General features: G+C 41.8%; 1 long non-coding RNA gene across 1 annotated transcript in view; it reads left to right on the forward strand.

Annotated features, from left to right (window-relative positions):
* Positions 1 to 11,948: 11,948 nt before the first annotated feature.
* LOC118798395 overlaps positions 11,949 to 16,379 on the forward strand; it is a 4,471-nt gene continuing 40 nt past the window's right edge. Inside the window, exons 1-4 of the long non-coding RNA XR_005006002.1 lie at positions 11,949 to 12,186; positions 12,719 to 12,757; positions 15,985 to 16,096; positions 16,277 to 16,379. The exon at positions 16,277 to 16,379 is cut by the window's right edge and continues 40 nt beyond it. This is a non-coding gene — a long non-coding RNA (uncharacterized LOC118798395). The remainder of the gene's footprint in view (positions 12,187 to 12,718; positions 12,758 to 15,984; positions 16,097 to 16,276) is intronic.

The following is a 16,379-nucleotide window of genomic DNA, read 5'->3' on the forward strand; positions in this document are numbered from 1 at the left end:
ATACGTATATGGGTGAGACAACAACTGCTCCTGTACTTAAAGGGGCCAGTCCATTAAAGCAGCAGGCTGTAGTTTGACAATGCATTTAATAACAAGTACACTCTCAGAAAAAAGGTATGAAAGTACCCCTCTTGTCACTGGAGTACATCTGAGTACCTTTGGTCAGGGAACATAATTGTACTGTAATCCATTGAAATTATATAAGCTGTATTGACTCCACACATCCAGGCTTTTTATTTTATTGTTCTGTTTTAAAAAAAAATACAGCTTATTTAAATATATAACATATTTAAGATATAACATATTTAAGGGTCACAACTGGACCTTCAAACCACTGTTGTACCTCTGAGAGCACATTTACACTGTTTGTACATTGATGAACAAAAAAATGTACCTACACAGAACCTTTATTTCTAACAGCATAGGATGAATTATAAGTCAAAGTCAAAGTCAAAGTCAAGTTTATTTATATAGCGCCTTTTACAACAGATGTTGTCACAAAGCAGCTTTACAAAGAATCCGGGTCCACGCCCCCAGTGAGCAAGCTTTGGCGACAGTGGCAAGGAAAAACTCCCTCAACAGGAGGAAGAAACTTTGAGAGGAACCAGACTCAAAAGGGGAACCCATCCTCCTCTGGTCGACACCGGATAAGAGGACAGACACAAAACAGTATAAGTGGATACAGTTTAACACCACTGTGCAGTGCGCCGGCTGCATCAGTCACGTCAGACCCTCTTAGGACAGGCAGCCGCTCAGCTCAGGGAAAAAGAGGGGGAGAGGGAAAGGGGGGGGGTAGGGGGGAGGGGGGATAAGAGGGACATAGTTAGGAAAACAAATTAACCAAAGGCTCGACTAAACAGGTAAGTTTTTAGCCTAAACTTAAAGATGGAGGCTGTGTCTGAGTCCCAAACACTGACTGTTAGGTTATTCCAAAGCTGGGGGGCGTTGTATGGAAAGGCTCCTCCCCCTGATGTAACTTTATTAACTCTAGGTACTAATAATGAGCCTGCGCCTTGTGATCTAAGTGGGCATGTCAGTTGATAGTAGGAAATAAGGTCACTGAGGTACTGAGGAGCAAGGCCATTCAAAGCTTTATACATCAATAGAAGAATTTTGTACTCAATGCAGAATTTAACTGGCAACCAATGTAAGGTACACAAAATTGGGCTAATGTGGTCAAATTTCCTGGTTTTGCTGAGAACGCTGGCTGCAGCGTTCTGGACTAACTGAAGCTTGTTAAGGTTTTGGCTGGAACAACCAGAAAGCAGAGCATTACAGTAATCTAACCTGGACGTGATGAAGGCGTGAACTAACGTTTCTGCATCCTGTAGTGACAGTGCATTTCTTAATTTAGCGATGTTACGCAGGTGGAGGAAAGCTATTCTGGTAATATTGGTAATATGCTCATCGAAGGCCAGACTGGGATCGATTGTGACACCAAGGCTTTTTACAGATGTGCCTGGTGCAATTGAGAAACTATCGAGCTTAAGAGTAAATGTAGGCAGATTATCCCTAGCAGCTTTTGGACCCAGAAGAAGAAGATCTGTTTTTTCAGAATTTAGTCAGAGGAAGTTACTTGACATCTATTCTCTAATGTCCTTGACACAGTCCTCTATCTTATTAAGTTCAATTTTGTCCTCTGGTTTAGCTGAAATATCTAATTGTGTATCATCGGCATAGCAGTGGAAACTGATGCCATGTTTTCTAATGATGGTATCTAGTGGTAGCATATATAAGGTAAATAATATGGATCCTAAGACAGAGCCCTGTGGAACACCATACTTTACTCTTGTGAGAGCTAAAGGGTTACCATTTACATTTACAAACTCATAGCGATCACTAAGGTAAGATTTGAACCACGAAAGAGCTTTACCTGTCACTGCTACTAGTTTCTCAAGCCTGTCTAATAGAATGGAATGGTCTATTGTGTCAAAAGCTGCACTAAGATTGAGTAAAACCATTAAGGATATGTTTCCTTTGTCAGCGGATAATAAAAGATCATTTACAATTTTCACTAACGCTGTTTCGGTACTATGGAGAGGCCTGAAGCCAGACTGAAATTTTTCATGTATATCACTCCTATGCAGATGGGAACATAATTGTTTTGCCACTGCTTTCTCTAAAATTTTTGATAAAAAGGGAAACTTTGAAATAGGTCTATAGTTTGATAGCTCAAAGGGGTCAAGACTAGGTTTCTTTATTAGGGGTTTAATTACACCTAATTTAAGAGACTTTGGAACATAGCCGAGGCTGAGAGAAGAGTTTATTATAGATAGAAAAGGCTTGGTTATTTCTGGCAAAACGTCTTTAAGTAAACCTGTAGGAATAGGATCTAGTATACAAGTTGTTGTTTTTGAAGATGAAATAATTTGGACAAGCTCTGTTTGTTGGAGTAACTTAAAAGACTCCAGCGTCTCTGTAGTGGTTATACTGCACTCTAGATCTAGATTAGGTTTATAGGACACTGCACTGCAATGCTGCACATTTTGGATTTTGTGCCTAATCAATTCAATTTTATTACTGAAGTTCATGAAGTCAATGCTGCTGTAGGCTGATGGTATTTGGGCTTCAGTTGCTGCTTGATTATTAGTTAATTTAAAAAAAATGTGCTGAATAGTAGTCTAGGATTATTCTTGTTATTTTCAATCATTGACGAGAGATAGGCTGAATGTGCTGACTTTAGTGCTTTCCTATAGTCTATAAGACTCTCCTTCCAGGCAGATTGGAAAACCTCAAGTTTAGTCTGAAGCCATTTACGCTCTAATCGCCTAACAGTCTGTTTCATAGCTCGAGTACGGTCATTGTACCATGGAGCGAGTCTTTTCTGCCTTATTCTTTTACTTTTTAGTGGAGCCACATTATCTAAAGTAGAGCGAAAAGTGTCTTCCAAACATTTAGTCAGTATATCTAATTCATTAGGTTCAGACGGACAACTAATTAAGGACGAAAGATCTGGAAGGTTTTCAATAAAGCTATTGGGTGTAGACGATGTTATAGTACGTTTAACACTATAGCGTGTGGATGAACATATATCACGACTAAAACTGATTTCATATGAGATTAAGTAGTGATCTGACACTGCTGTGGTCTGAGGAAGGATGGCCAAATGCTTAATGTCTATACCTAAGGTCAATATTAAGTCTAGAGTGTGGTTACAGTAATGAGTAGGCCCCATAATATTTTGAGTGAAGCCAAAACAGTCTAAAATAGATACAAATGCCTTACTTAGCGGATCCTGTGGTTTGTCTATGTGGATATTAAAATCTCCAACAATTATTACTTTATTTGAGATTGTTATTAAACTAGATAACAGGTCAGTAAATTCCTGTAAAAACTCAGAGTAAGGCCCCGGTGGCCTGTAGATTATGATGGGTGAAAATGAGCTCTCATTTGTTCCTCGATTACTAACATTGAGAAACTGAATTTCAAAGTTTTGTCCTAAAGTATTGGTGTAAATGGTTGCTATGCTTCCACCCCGACCGTTTAAGCGAGGACTATGTACATAGCTATAGCCTGTCGGAGTGGCTTCATTTAAAGCCAAGTACTCTTCAGATCTAATCCACGTCTCTGTTAGACACAGAGCATCAAAGTCGTGATCAGTAATAATTTCATTAACAATGACGGCTTTAGGTGTGAGATATCTTATATTAAGCAGTCCTAGTTTTAGACCAAAGGTGCGGTCATTGCAGAGTGGTACAACTGGTCTGATATTAATCAAGTTACTAGAGCAAACACTTCGAGGCTTTTTGATGCATTGTTTTATTCGGGGGACAGACACAGTCTCTATTGGGAGAAACCTATGAGCATTTGTATTTATAAAATAAGCTTTTTTATCAGCACTTGCCTTATTTACAATGTAAGTGCTAGTTATCGTCTTATTTTCAGTGCTAACACTAACATTATAAGCTGTAGCGTTTCTAATTTTGGCGCTACTTACGTGGCCTTCGGTGTGTAGTCAGTGGATGGCCCTCTCGATGTTCCTAGAGAGGACAACAGGTCCGACATGATTAGGGTGGAGGCCATCCCTCCGCTAGAGCACTGGCTGTTCCAAAACGAGGCCCAGTTGTCCACGTAGGCCAAGAGGCACGAGCACCTGGAAGACAAGAAACAGTGGCATGGCTGTTTTTAACCTTTACTTTAACGTGGCGGATAATAGAGCTACCAATAACATAAACGGAGTCCTGTGTAGAGGTCCGGGGCGCTGGGGCGGGCGGCAAGGTCCGGCGCGCTGGGGCTGGCGGCGAGGTCCGAGGTGCTGGGGCGGGTGGCGTCGAGGCCCGGGACGTAGGTGAGGGCGTAGGCGGTGTACTGAGGGCGGCGAAACGGTTGCCGGAGGTGAAGATCAGCTGGGGCGGCAGTGAGGGTCTGCAGGGCCCTCTGCGGCGCTGGCATTCCCAGGGACCATGCGGGGCTGGCGTGAGAACGGCATCTACCGGCGTGCGGAAAGATGAGGCTGGCGCCACCACCGAGGGGGAAACTTTCCGGGCGGCTTCGATCATCGACTTCCGCCGAAGGAGCTCGTCCTGCTTCTTCAGTAGGGCGGTGATCTGCCGATCCAGCTGGGCCAACTCTGAGCTCAGGGTTCTGGGCGGACACCATGGTGGATGGGCTGAGGGAATAACTGTGAGAGAGAACTGTGAGAGAAAGAGAGGGGGAGAAGACAAAATAAGAGGGAGAGGTGTGAGGGGGTTAGCGGCCTGCTAACTGCAGAATTTTCAATTCATTTTCAAGTAAAGTTGGGACGCTGCTCGATCTGAAGTTCTAAGATGCGCTGCTCTCTGTCACTCGCAGTGACGTGCTCTCTGTCCATTAAGAGCTCCTTTCACTGAAACTAAGGGGCCGAGCCCAACTCCTGAAAAACAACCCCACACCATAACCCCCCCTCCACCAAACTTTACACTTGGCACAATGCAGTCAGACAAGTACCGTTCTCAAACCCAGACTTGTCGATCAGATTGCCAGATGGAGAAGCGTGATTCGTCACTCTAGAGAACACATCTCCACTGCTCTAGAGTCCAGTGGTGGCGCTTTACACCACTGTATTCGACACTTAGCATTGCTCTTGGTGATGTAAGGCTTGGATGCAGCTGCTCGGCCATGGAAACTCATTCCATGAAGCTCTCTACGCTGTTCTTGAGCCAATCTGAAGGCCACATGAAGTTTGGAGGTCTGTAGCGATTGACTCTGCAGAAAGTTGGCGACCTCTGCGCACTATGCGCCTCAGCATCCGCTGACCCCGCTCTGTCATTTTACGTGGCTGACCACTTCATGGCTGATTTGCTGTCGTTCCCAATTGCTTCCACTTTGTTATAATACCACTGACAGTTGACTGTGGAATATTTAGTAGTGAGGAAATTTCACGACTGGACTGGACTGCACAGGTGGCATCCTATCACAGTACCATGCTGGAATTCACTGAGCTCCTGAGAGCCACCCATTCTTTCCTAAATTTTTGTAGAAACAGTCTGCATGCCTAGGTGCTTGTTTTTACACACCTGTGGCCAGGGAAGTGATTGGAACACCTGAATTCAATGATTGGCAATATAGTGTATACATAATTACAGGTTTTTTGTTCTGCAGCATTTATTCACAGAGTTATTCTGCTAAGGCGTTTATTCTGCTATTTTGCTAATACTAAAGGCCCACTGGCTGTGTTTATGCATCAGAGTGGTCAGAGCTGGCAGCCGAGAGATCTTAGGTTTAGAGTGAACTGCCAAAATTCTCTTCATGTACAGTGTAACTGTGGCCAACTACAACAGCTTAATAAAGCACAATGACATGTACATAAGCTGAGTCTGTTTCAGAGCAGGAAAAGCTACAATAGTGTTTGGGGTTTTCACTTTTGGTCAGATCAGAAATGTGAAATAGTTTTCAGATTTGTTTTTTCACAAATTTTCCGTTTTTCTTTGCATTATTCGTGAAAGTGCTCTGAATATGACCGGAATATGATCTTTATGTTTAATCTTTTTCTGTAATCTGCAGAGTCTTCTGTCAACATAACCCTCATCATCATCATCACTCTGTGTGTCTGTGTGGCTCTGCTGCTGATTGGATCAACTCTGATCTTCTACAATCTGAGACACAGTAAAACACAAATTATTATACATGCACATAAACACAGTTCATAAATGTCACTAAGCAACAATGTAGTTTACCTTTTTGTGCATTAATAATAATAATAATAATAATAATAATATTTTTTTATTTAAAGAGATGTTTTCAAATGTTTCTTAAAAGTGAGCTTGACTAATAAAAGGTAAACTGAGCTCTAAAGTTTATAAGCAGAATAACTGAAAGATCCTCTCCACGTTTTCTGTACTTTACTGAAGGTGTTTGCAGAAGGCCACTATCTGCAGATCTGAGATCATGTGTTACGATATAAACAGACAGAAATTCTACGATGTAAAAAGTAACTTAGAGGTAATTTAGAGCCTTAAAAACTAGTAGCATAACTTTAAAATCTATCCTGAGCGATACAGGTAGCCAGTGCAGCTCTTTTAAAGCGGGAGGGATGTTGTGTTTGTTAGGATGCTGCTGCATTCTGTAAGGAGTTGTAAAGGATATATTGTTTTCTTATAAAGTCCAGTAAGAAAACCATTACAGTGATCAACTCTGCTTGTAACAAATGCATGAACAAGTTTCTCTGCATCACTGTGAGATAGAAAAGGCTGAACTTTACTGATATTACTCAAATGATAAAAGCTACTTTAATGACTGTGTTTATATGTGGGATAAAACAGAGCTCAGAGTCTAAGATCACATCCATGTTTTCTCCCTCAGTTTAGCATACGACGCTCAAGAGCTGAGCATCTCATAAAGCAGCTTGTTTTAGTATCAAGTATCAGTATTTCAATTTTTTCCATGATTCCATTGTAGAAGATTTTCTGATCTCTCTTGAGTCTTGGACAAAACTGCAGTGTCAGTGTTTCACCATTAAAAATTCCACTCAGTCCAGACTTAGGCTGAATCTCAATCTGGGAAACCAACCTGTGATCATAAAAGTAGTTTGTGTAGAAATGTAATACTTTAATAGATGCTTAAATTAGATCTGAGTTATTAAAGATCTCCTCAGCTTCTTGTGGAACACAGCTTTTTCTTTAACATCTTCTCTTGTTCTGCAGGATCTGTTTCTACAAACACTCAGACAAGAACACACAACAGAGTAAGTGATGAAATGGCTACAGGGTCTAAAAGTATTTGATTTATTTCAACTGTACAATTCCATTTAATTTATACCTTTGGCCAAAGTGACTTACACTGGTGTTATCTCTTCTATATTATACAAATATTCAACAATAAAAGCATGAAATGTATAAAGAAAAGAAGAAAAAGACACCACTTTATTAAAATAATGAAATGCTGCTGTGTAGAATGGAACAACTGATTGCTTACACTGCAGCCTTCATAGAGCACAGTGGAAAAAATAGATATTGTTGAACTAATTAAGATGTGTAAAGCAAACAGTAAAACTCTTTTTGGTTTTTATTTATCTTTAGCATTTGATTTTGTTCTACGTGTAATGCAGGGGTGTCCAACCCTGTTCTGGAGAGTTTAGTTACAGCCTTAATCTAACATCTGATCCTGTTAATGATCAACTTCAGGAGTGTCTAAATATTAGATCCAGGTGTGTTTAAACTAAAATCTCCACAGCAGTAGATCTCAGGGCCAGAGTTGGGAGCCCATGATGTCACAGCCACATATGCATGCTGAATGTGATGTAAAGACTAATGTAAAGACTAATGAGTTATTTTCTACTGTATTTTCTTTACTCTGGTTTCAGGCTGATGCTGATTATGAAAATGATCCACCTGGAAACCAGAATAACATAAGCATGGGTCCAATCTATCAGAGCCTGGACCCCAACATCAGCCAATCAGATTCAGCTTACCAGAGTCTAAACCCTAACACCAACCAATCAGATTCAGCCTATCAGAGTCTAATCCCCAACACCACCCAATCGCATTCAGCCTACCAGAGTCTAATTCCCATCACCACCCAATCAGATTCAGTTTACCAGAGTCTAAGGCCCAACCCCAACCAATCAGCCTATCAGAACCTCAACTTCAAGACCAAATAATCGAAGTTATTATCAAAGTGTAGACCAGGGGTGTCCAGTCATATTCTGGCTGGTGTAGCTGCAAATTTTCCTTTTAAATAATCAGGAGTTCACCTGATTCAACCTGTTTAATCAGTTAGTTTCAATCTTTAAACAACTGATCGTGTATGCTTCTACTAGGATTAGACTGGACTCCGCTTTTCTAGACTCTAACACAAACCAGTCAGCCTGAGTCTATCAGAGCTGAAATGCCAGCACTTAAAGAGTTAAACCCAATATCAGCTGTATAAACCCTTCAATCCCAAAGCACTGCAGCAATAGATGGCAGTTCTATTTTGTGTTGATCATGATAGAAACATCACACATCTTCTCACTCTGGCTTTCTACTCAGATCCACATGTGGAAATCAGAAGAAACCTGTTGAACTCAACTGTAGTTCTGTAAACACAATGTTTGTATTAAATTCATTACGTATTAGATTATTGCTCTCAAGAATTTTTGGTGAACTTACAAAACAGGTTTATTTTATTACTAATCTAAATTAATGAATGTAATGTAAACTAAATTACATTTCAGTCCTTACATGATGTCATGACATGGTTTTATTTACTGCACTGTTTACTCATTTGCTGTTGTTTAAGTCACTTTGAATAAAACCAGGTGTTTAATAAATATATGTATTTGAAAGGAACATCAGTCAGATGCTGAAGTGTTCTAAATATAATTTTTCAGCAGTAAGTTCTGTCTTTGTGGTGAATAATTATCTTCTTACTTAATTCTTTTTGGAAAAATGTTCTTTTTAAATGAGTTTTAATGCAAATAAACACATACAGCAGTGATTTGCAAATCTAATTTGACCTGTATTTAAAACACGGCCTGTTTTACCTGATCAACTTCGACTTTTTTATTTCATGTTGTAATGTGCCAACCAGAATCAGATGCTCGTGGACGGTAAAACACAAATGAGGTCTTACTGTGAGATTCAGAATCCAGAGTCGTAGTCACAAAACAGGCAGGGGTCAAATCCAACAGGCTTAGCAAATATAAACAGATGAACATAACACAAGGCAAACAGCCCAAAAGAGAGACGCGAAAAGGTGTTGTGGAAAAAAAGGCAAAAAGTTCAAAAACAGGAATCAGTCAATATGTGCAAACAATGCAGGGGACAGAGCAAAAGGCACAGTCAAGAGAACAAAAGGCAATAGTCATACACAAGATGCAAACAATATATAGGATGCTCAGTAGGTCACAAATGGATACAATACCTCACAACTATCTAATGCTAAAGACTGGGCTTATATACTGAAGTAAGCCATATGACTAATGACACATTTGACAAACATTAGCACTCCGGAGATCCAAAGCACTGATTGGAGCGAGAGGACCTGTTATGACTCAGGTGATCTCCCAGAGAGTTCTGGGAGATGGAGTCCATATGAGTATCTAAGTGTGAGGGAGTGGGTGAAAATTCCTTAAACAAGAATATGAAGACTCCTAGCAGCACATAAAGCATATATAAAGCATATATATGCTGTGAAATCTGCCAAAAGGAGTGTTACTAAGTATCTAGTTCCTTTTCTGCAATGATGGGTCAAGACTCACCACTTTGCCAAAAAATACAATGCAAATAATCCTGCATTTTGAGAACAGCAATTCTCCATGAGTAATTACAAAGATTTTATTTTTTCCCACTCAGTATAATCAGAAGATTAAGAGAATCCAGAGACTTCTCTGTGTGCAAAGGTCAAGGTCAAAAACCAAAACTGTGATCCCTCAGATAGCACTGTATTAAAAAAACACAGTATGCTTTTATGATGGATATCATTACACGGGCTCAGGAATATTTTGACAAACCACTGTCAATAAACATTGTTCATTGCTGCATCTACAAATGCAAGTCAAGACTGTACAATCCATGTGTTAACAATGTCAAGAAACACCACCGACTTCTCTGGGTTCAGACTCATCTGAAATGGACTACACTGGAAATGTGTCTTTAGTCGAATGAGTCAACAGTACAGATTGTTTATAGAAATAATGGAAATTTTGTTTTCTGGGCCAAAGAATAAAAGGAACATCTATATTGTTACCAACATAAAGTTCAAAACCCAGGATCTGTCATTGTATGCAGGGCTGTATTAGTGGCCATGGCATGGGTAACGTGCACATCTGTGAATGCTGATAGATACTGTAGCATCCTGCTACTGGCTGGTGCTGGCACCAAGAGAATCTCAAGGTGTGGCTCGGAAGAAATGCTTTTGTTATGCACCTGCCTTCCATCAAAAGGACCTGTTGTTTTGATAATGTTGCTGTGTGTTAGTTTAAGTTGCGTATACATGTTGTTTGTGTCATCTGATCCTCTCAGCTCTTCTGCCAGCTCAAATGTCACTCTAGGGCCGAGGCCAACACTGCCAGGCTGCCACGGCACTCCGCTGGCAGGTCCTTGCCAGTGTCTCATTCACCGTCCTCCTGACAGGCTCAGCTGCTGGTTCTTGCCTTGTTGTTTCTTCGGCTGTCTCCACCCATCTTCACCAAGCTGCTTCTTTTTCTGCAGTCCTCAGCTGGGCTCAGTCCTTCCTGCTGGTGGCCTTTGAGTTAGTGGAAGTGGAACTCCTCTCCAGTCCACTGGGGGGTGACATCCCACCTCTGATGCCAATGAGGCTTCAGTGTAGATAAAGACACAGAATCAGCACTTTAAACGAAGACTCTTTTATTGAATGCAGCAGGGGGGACCACCACCCAGCAGAACAGCTGGGACAGCAGGGCAGACCACCCACAATTACACAATGACTGAAGGACCTGCTGTAAATGCAAGTAACAATTTACATTAAAGGTCACAAATTGATTAATTTATTAAACAGTAAAAAGTAATTAAATAATAATTCTTTGTACGTTAGTCATTTTTTATTTAGCATTAATTATTACTTAGTTATTATGTACTCAACTGATCATTTACTTTGTTATTAGTTTATATCTTATTCACTCATTAACTGTGTACTAACTGCTTATTACACTGTTAATGAACAGATTAGTGTGTTTATTCAAGATTAACATGAAAACTAGCTAGTCAATATGAGTTAGTCTTATTAATTATCTGTTAAGTAATCTACCAATTTATAGTTAGTAATTAAGTGCTAAGTTATGTGTGCACAAGGTTGAGGAAGAATCAGTAGATTAGTTAATAAATAATTAAAGGCACCAACTCATCATTAGTAACTTCTCGCTACTTATTTATAAACAAAACACACTTATTAGTTATTAGCAGTGTAATAAGCAGTAGTTTGTACACAGGTAATGAGCAATAAAACTAATACTACTAAATTATTAACATAAATTAAACTATCGTTTAAAAGGTTAGTCAATAATAATGTTAATTTCTAAGTATATAATCAGTTACTAAGTAATAACCCACACACACACACACACATTCACACACACACACACACTCTAAGCACCATCATTCTGGGTGGTGGGGGGAGCTGGAGCCTATCCAAGCGATAACCAGTAATTAATGAACACTAAATTAATGTGTGATTGATGAGTAGTTAATGGTTTATTATCACCGTAATAATCTTTAATGTGCAATCCTTAATATAAAGTGTTATATGTTAGTGCTGCTGTAGAGTAAAACACTGGTGAGGCCATGATTCCACCACGAGGAGCCATTAGTGGGTCAGTACAGTATGTCTGTTAGGGTGACAAAGTCTTTCACAACACATTGCATGATTTTCTCCATCATCGCTGACCACAGAGCAGAAGAAGCTTCTACAGAAACAACCACAGTGTGACGAGAGAGAGAGAGAGAGAGAGAGAGAGAGAGAGAGAGAGATATCAAGAGACAGAGAGAGAGAGAGAGAGAGAGAGCAGAATGAGGCAATTCAGCTGGTTCAGGAGATAAGATTTAGTATGTTGTAAGTGATGGGAGGAGCTGTGAGGTTTAACGTCTGAGGTTTTCTACAGAAAGAGGAACCTGGAGCAGATCTGGAGGCAGAGACACTCAAAATATGAGTGTGACACACTCTGCGAATGAAATCACTCTTAGGAGAAAGAAAGAAAATAATCAGATGTTCAACAATAACTGACTGAAGATCATCAGTGAAGCTGAAGATCCTCCTCATCTTCACCCTCAGGTCAGATATTCTACCTCAAAATAAACTATAGAATGTGTTTTTTGTTTTTTTCCTCATAGGTCATATTGTGCAGTGTGAGCTCAGAGTTTTTACTGTATTTATGAAATGTTGCTGTTGTTTAGTTTCAGAACTGAGAGAGTGAGATGATTCTGAGCTGAGGGAGCGCAGAAGCCAAACAGATGCATTCTGGATCATTTAAAAGGGTCTAATTGCACACAGGATGACCCACCAGAAGCAATTTTAATAAGAAAAACAACAAAGTAGTATAAAACTCAAAAACCTATAAAATCTGACAAAAAAGTGATCATAATAATTCATTACAGATATCAAAGGACGTCTAAAAGTGTGAAGTGGACACATCACAGTTTACTGAACAGTGCACAGAAGTAAAGGTGAAGATTAAGAAAACTATTGTAGTGTTCTCATACAGACTCGGTTTGCTGTACTGAATTCACTGTATAAGCATAATGTAGGTAGATTTCATCATAGTCAAATATTTTCGGTATTCATGTGTGACAAATCTTTATTGTAGGAGGATGATCCCATTGGCTGGTTACATCGGTGAGTAAGAGTAAGTGTAAGACTATAACCCACCCACCAACATTCACCCTTTATTTCTCTGTTAAACTTGGGCCCAATTTAATTTCTTATTTTTACCCCTACCCTTGTTTTCGAGTGTCTCCTTGCCCCTTGGAACTGAGTTATAAGGGGTAGTGGTTGAAATCTTCCCTCCGAAATGAGACCCTCAAATAAAAAGAGCATCACTTCATTAACAGCTACCAGCGCTGCTCTGTAGGCGACCCTGCCAGTCTGCAGTGACAGCAGAGGAAGGTAAAGTTCAGCTCCTCACTGCTGGGCTTTACTTACATTTAGGGCATCATATGACTTCAAAGAGCGGGGATGTGAAAATGGTTCATTATCACCCACACCTAATTCTTTGGATGTATAAAGCTGAAGTCATTTTTTTTCGCCAGCTTCTCTTTCAAATTTTCCCGTTCCACCTTAAATTGGTGGAAGGAGCTGTGAAGCTGGTTAGTGTTGTTGGTGGGAGGAGCTGTGAAGCTGGTTAGTGTTGTTAGTGTTGTTGGTGGGAGGAGCTGTGAAGCTGGTTAGTGTTGTTAGTGTTGTTAGTGGGAGGAGCTGTGAAGCTGGTTAGTGTTGTTAGTGATGTTGGTGGGAGGAGCTGTGAAGCTAGTTAGTGATGATGGTGGGAGGAGCTTTGAAGCTGGTTAGTGATGTTGGTGGAAGGAGCTGTGAAGCTGGTTAGTGATGTTGGTGGGAGGAGCTGTGAAGCTGGTTAGTGTTGTTGGTGGAAGGAGCTGTGAAGCTGGTTAGTGTTGTTGGTGGAAGGAGCTGTGAAGCTGGTTAGTGATGATGGTGGGAGGAGCTGTGAAGCTGGTTAGTGATGATGGTGGGAGGAGCTTTGAAGCTGGTTAGTGATGTTGGTGGAAGGAGCTGTGAAGCTGGTTAGTGATGTTGGTGGGAGGAGCTGTGAAGCTGGTTAGTGTTGTTGGTGGGAGGAGCTGTGAAGCTGGTTAGTGTTGTTAGTGTTGTTGGTGGGAGGAGCTGTGAAGCTGGTTGATGTTGATGGGAGGAGCTGGTTAGTGATGTTGGTGGGATGAGCTGTGAAGCTGGTTAGTGTTGTTGGTGGAAGGAGCTGTGAAGCTGGTTAGTGGTGTTGATGGGAGGAGCTGTGAAGCTGGTTAGTGTTGTTGGTGGGAGGAGCTGTGAAGCTGGTTAGTGTTGTTAGTGTTGTTAGTGGGAGGAGCTGTGAAGCTGGTTAGTGTTGTTAGTGATGTTGGTGGGAGGAGCTGTGAAGCTGGTTAGTGATGATGGTGGGAGGAGCTTTGAAGCTGGTTAGTGATGTTGGTGGGAGGAGCTGTGAAGCTGGTTAGTGATGTTGGTGGGAGGAGCTGTGAAGCTGGTTAGTGATGTTGGTGGGAGGAGCTTTGAAGCTGGTTAGTGATGTTGGTGGAAGGAGCTGTGAAGCTGGTTAGTGATGTTGGTGGGAGGAGCTGTGAAGCTGGTTAGTGTTGTTGGTGGAAGGAGCTGTGAAGCTGGTTAGTGTTGTTGGTGGAAGGAGCTGTGAAGCTGGTTAGTGTTGTTGGTGGGAGGAGCTGTGAAGCTGGTTAGTGTTGTTAGTGTTGTTGGTGGGAGGAGCTGTGAAGCTGGTTAGTGATGATCGTGGGAGGAGCTGTAAAGCTGGTTAGTGATATTGGTGGGAGGAGCTGTGAAGCTGGTTAGTGATGTTGGTGGGAGGAGCTGTGAAGCTGGTTAGTGTTGTTAGTGTTGTTAGTGGGAGGAGCTGTGAAGCTGGTTAGTGTTGTTAGTGATGGTGGGAGGAGCTGTGAAGCTGGTTAGTGATGATGGTGGGAGGAGCTTTGAAGCTGGTTAGTGATGTTGGTGGGAGGAGCTATGAAGCTGGTTAGTGATGTTGGTGGGAGGAGCTGTGAAGCTGGTTAGTGATGATGGTGGGAGGAGCTTTGAAGCTGGTTAGTGATGTTGGTGGGAGGAGCTGTGAAGCTGGTTAGTGATGTTGGTGGGAGGAGCTGTGAAGCTGGTTAGTGTTGTTGGTGGAAGGAGCTGTGAAGCTGGTTAGTGTTGTTGGTGGGAGGAGCTGTGAAGCTGGTTGATGTTGATGGGAGGAGCTGGTTAGTGATGTTGGTGGGAGGAGCTGTGAAGCTAGTTAGTGATGTTGGTGGGAGGAGCTGTGAAGCTGGTTAGTGATGTTGGTGGGAGGAGCTGTGAAGCTGGTTGATGTTGATGGGAGGAGCTGGTTAGTGATGTTGGTGGGATGAGCTGTGAAGCTGGTTAGTGATGATGGTGGGAGGAGCTGTGAAGCTGGTTAGTGATGTTGATGGGAGGAGCTGTGAAGCTGGTTAGTGTTGTTGGTGGGAGGAGCTGTGAAGCTGGTTAGTGTTGTTAGTGTTGTTAGTGGGAGGAGCTGTGAAGCTGGTTAGTGTTGTTAGTGATGTTGGTGGGAGGAGCTGTGAAGCTGGTTAGTGATGATGGTGGGAGGAGCTTTGAAGCTGGTTAGTGATGTTGGTGGGAGGAGCTGTGAAGCTGGTTAGTGATGTTGGTGGGAGGAGCTGTGAAGCTGGTTAGTGATGATGGTGGGAGGAGCTTTGAAGCTGGTTAGTGATGTTGGTGGGAGGAGCTGTGAAGCTGGTTAGTGATGTTGGTGGGAGGAGCTGTGAAGCTGGTTAGTGATGTTGGTGGGAGGAGCTGTGAAGCTGGTTAGTGTTGTTGGTGGAAGGAGCTGTGAAGCTGGTTAGTGTTGTTGGTGGAAGGAGTTGTGAAGCTGGTTAGTGATGATGATGGGAGGAGCTGTGAAGCTGGTTAGTGTGGTTGGTGGAAGGAGCTGTGAAGCTGGTTAGTGTGGTTGGTGGGAGGAGCTGTGAAGCTGGTTAGTGATGATGGTGGGAGGAGCTGTGAAGCTGGTTAGTGATGTTGGTGGGAGGAGCTGTGAAGCTGGTTAGTGATGATGGTGGGAGGAGCTGTTAAGCTGGTTAGTGTTGTTGGTGGAAGGAGTTGTTAAGCTGGTTAGTGATGCTGGTGGGAGGAACTGTGAAGCTGGTTAGTGTTGTTAGTGTTGTTGGTGGGAGGAGCTGTGAAGCTGGTTAGTGATATTGGTGGGAGGAACTGTGAAGCTGGTTAGGGATGTTGGTGGGAGGAGCTGTGAAGCTGAGTATCAGATACATTTTAAAGAAACAGGAAACCAGCCACAGACACAAATACATATAATTTACATACAAGTGTTTCGTGTCACACTGAAAGGAGCCGTTTCCCTATGAACAGTACAGGACTGACCTTGGAGAACGGTGGACTGGAGTTTATATGAACATCACTGAGACTGAAGTTTAGACCAGAATGAAGATTCTCCTCATCTTCACCCTCCACCTGATCTCAGGTCAGATTCACTGCTTCAAAATAAAGTAGAAACAACAGAAAGTTAAACTACAGAACAGAAACTATTAAAGGTATTAGTGAGGAGTGTCAGATTCAGATTTTACATGATGGATGAGGAGCTGTATGTAGTTGTTCTTAATAAGATCAGAGAGGTCAGTGAAATGTTGAATGTCATTGACAGGTGGAGTGGCCGGTATTGATGTGATCGGCTTTCCAGGAGGAAGAGTTACAATCACCTGTAACTACGATGACTATGGAAGGGCAAAGACACATATTTGCAAAAT

Source organism: Colossoma macropomum, unplaced genomic scaffold (genome assembly GCF_904425465.1).
Source record: "Colossoma macropomum unplaced genomic scaffold, Colossoma_macropomum, whole genome shotgun sequence".
NCBI lineage: Eukaryota > Metazoa > Chordata > Actinopteri > Characiformes > Serrasalmidae > Colossoma > Colossoma macropomum.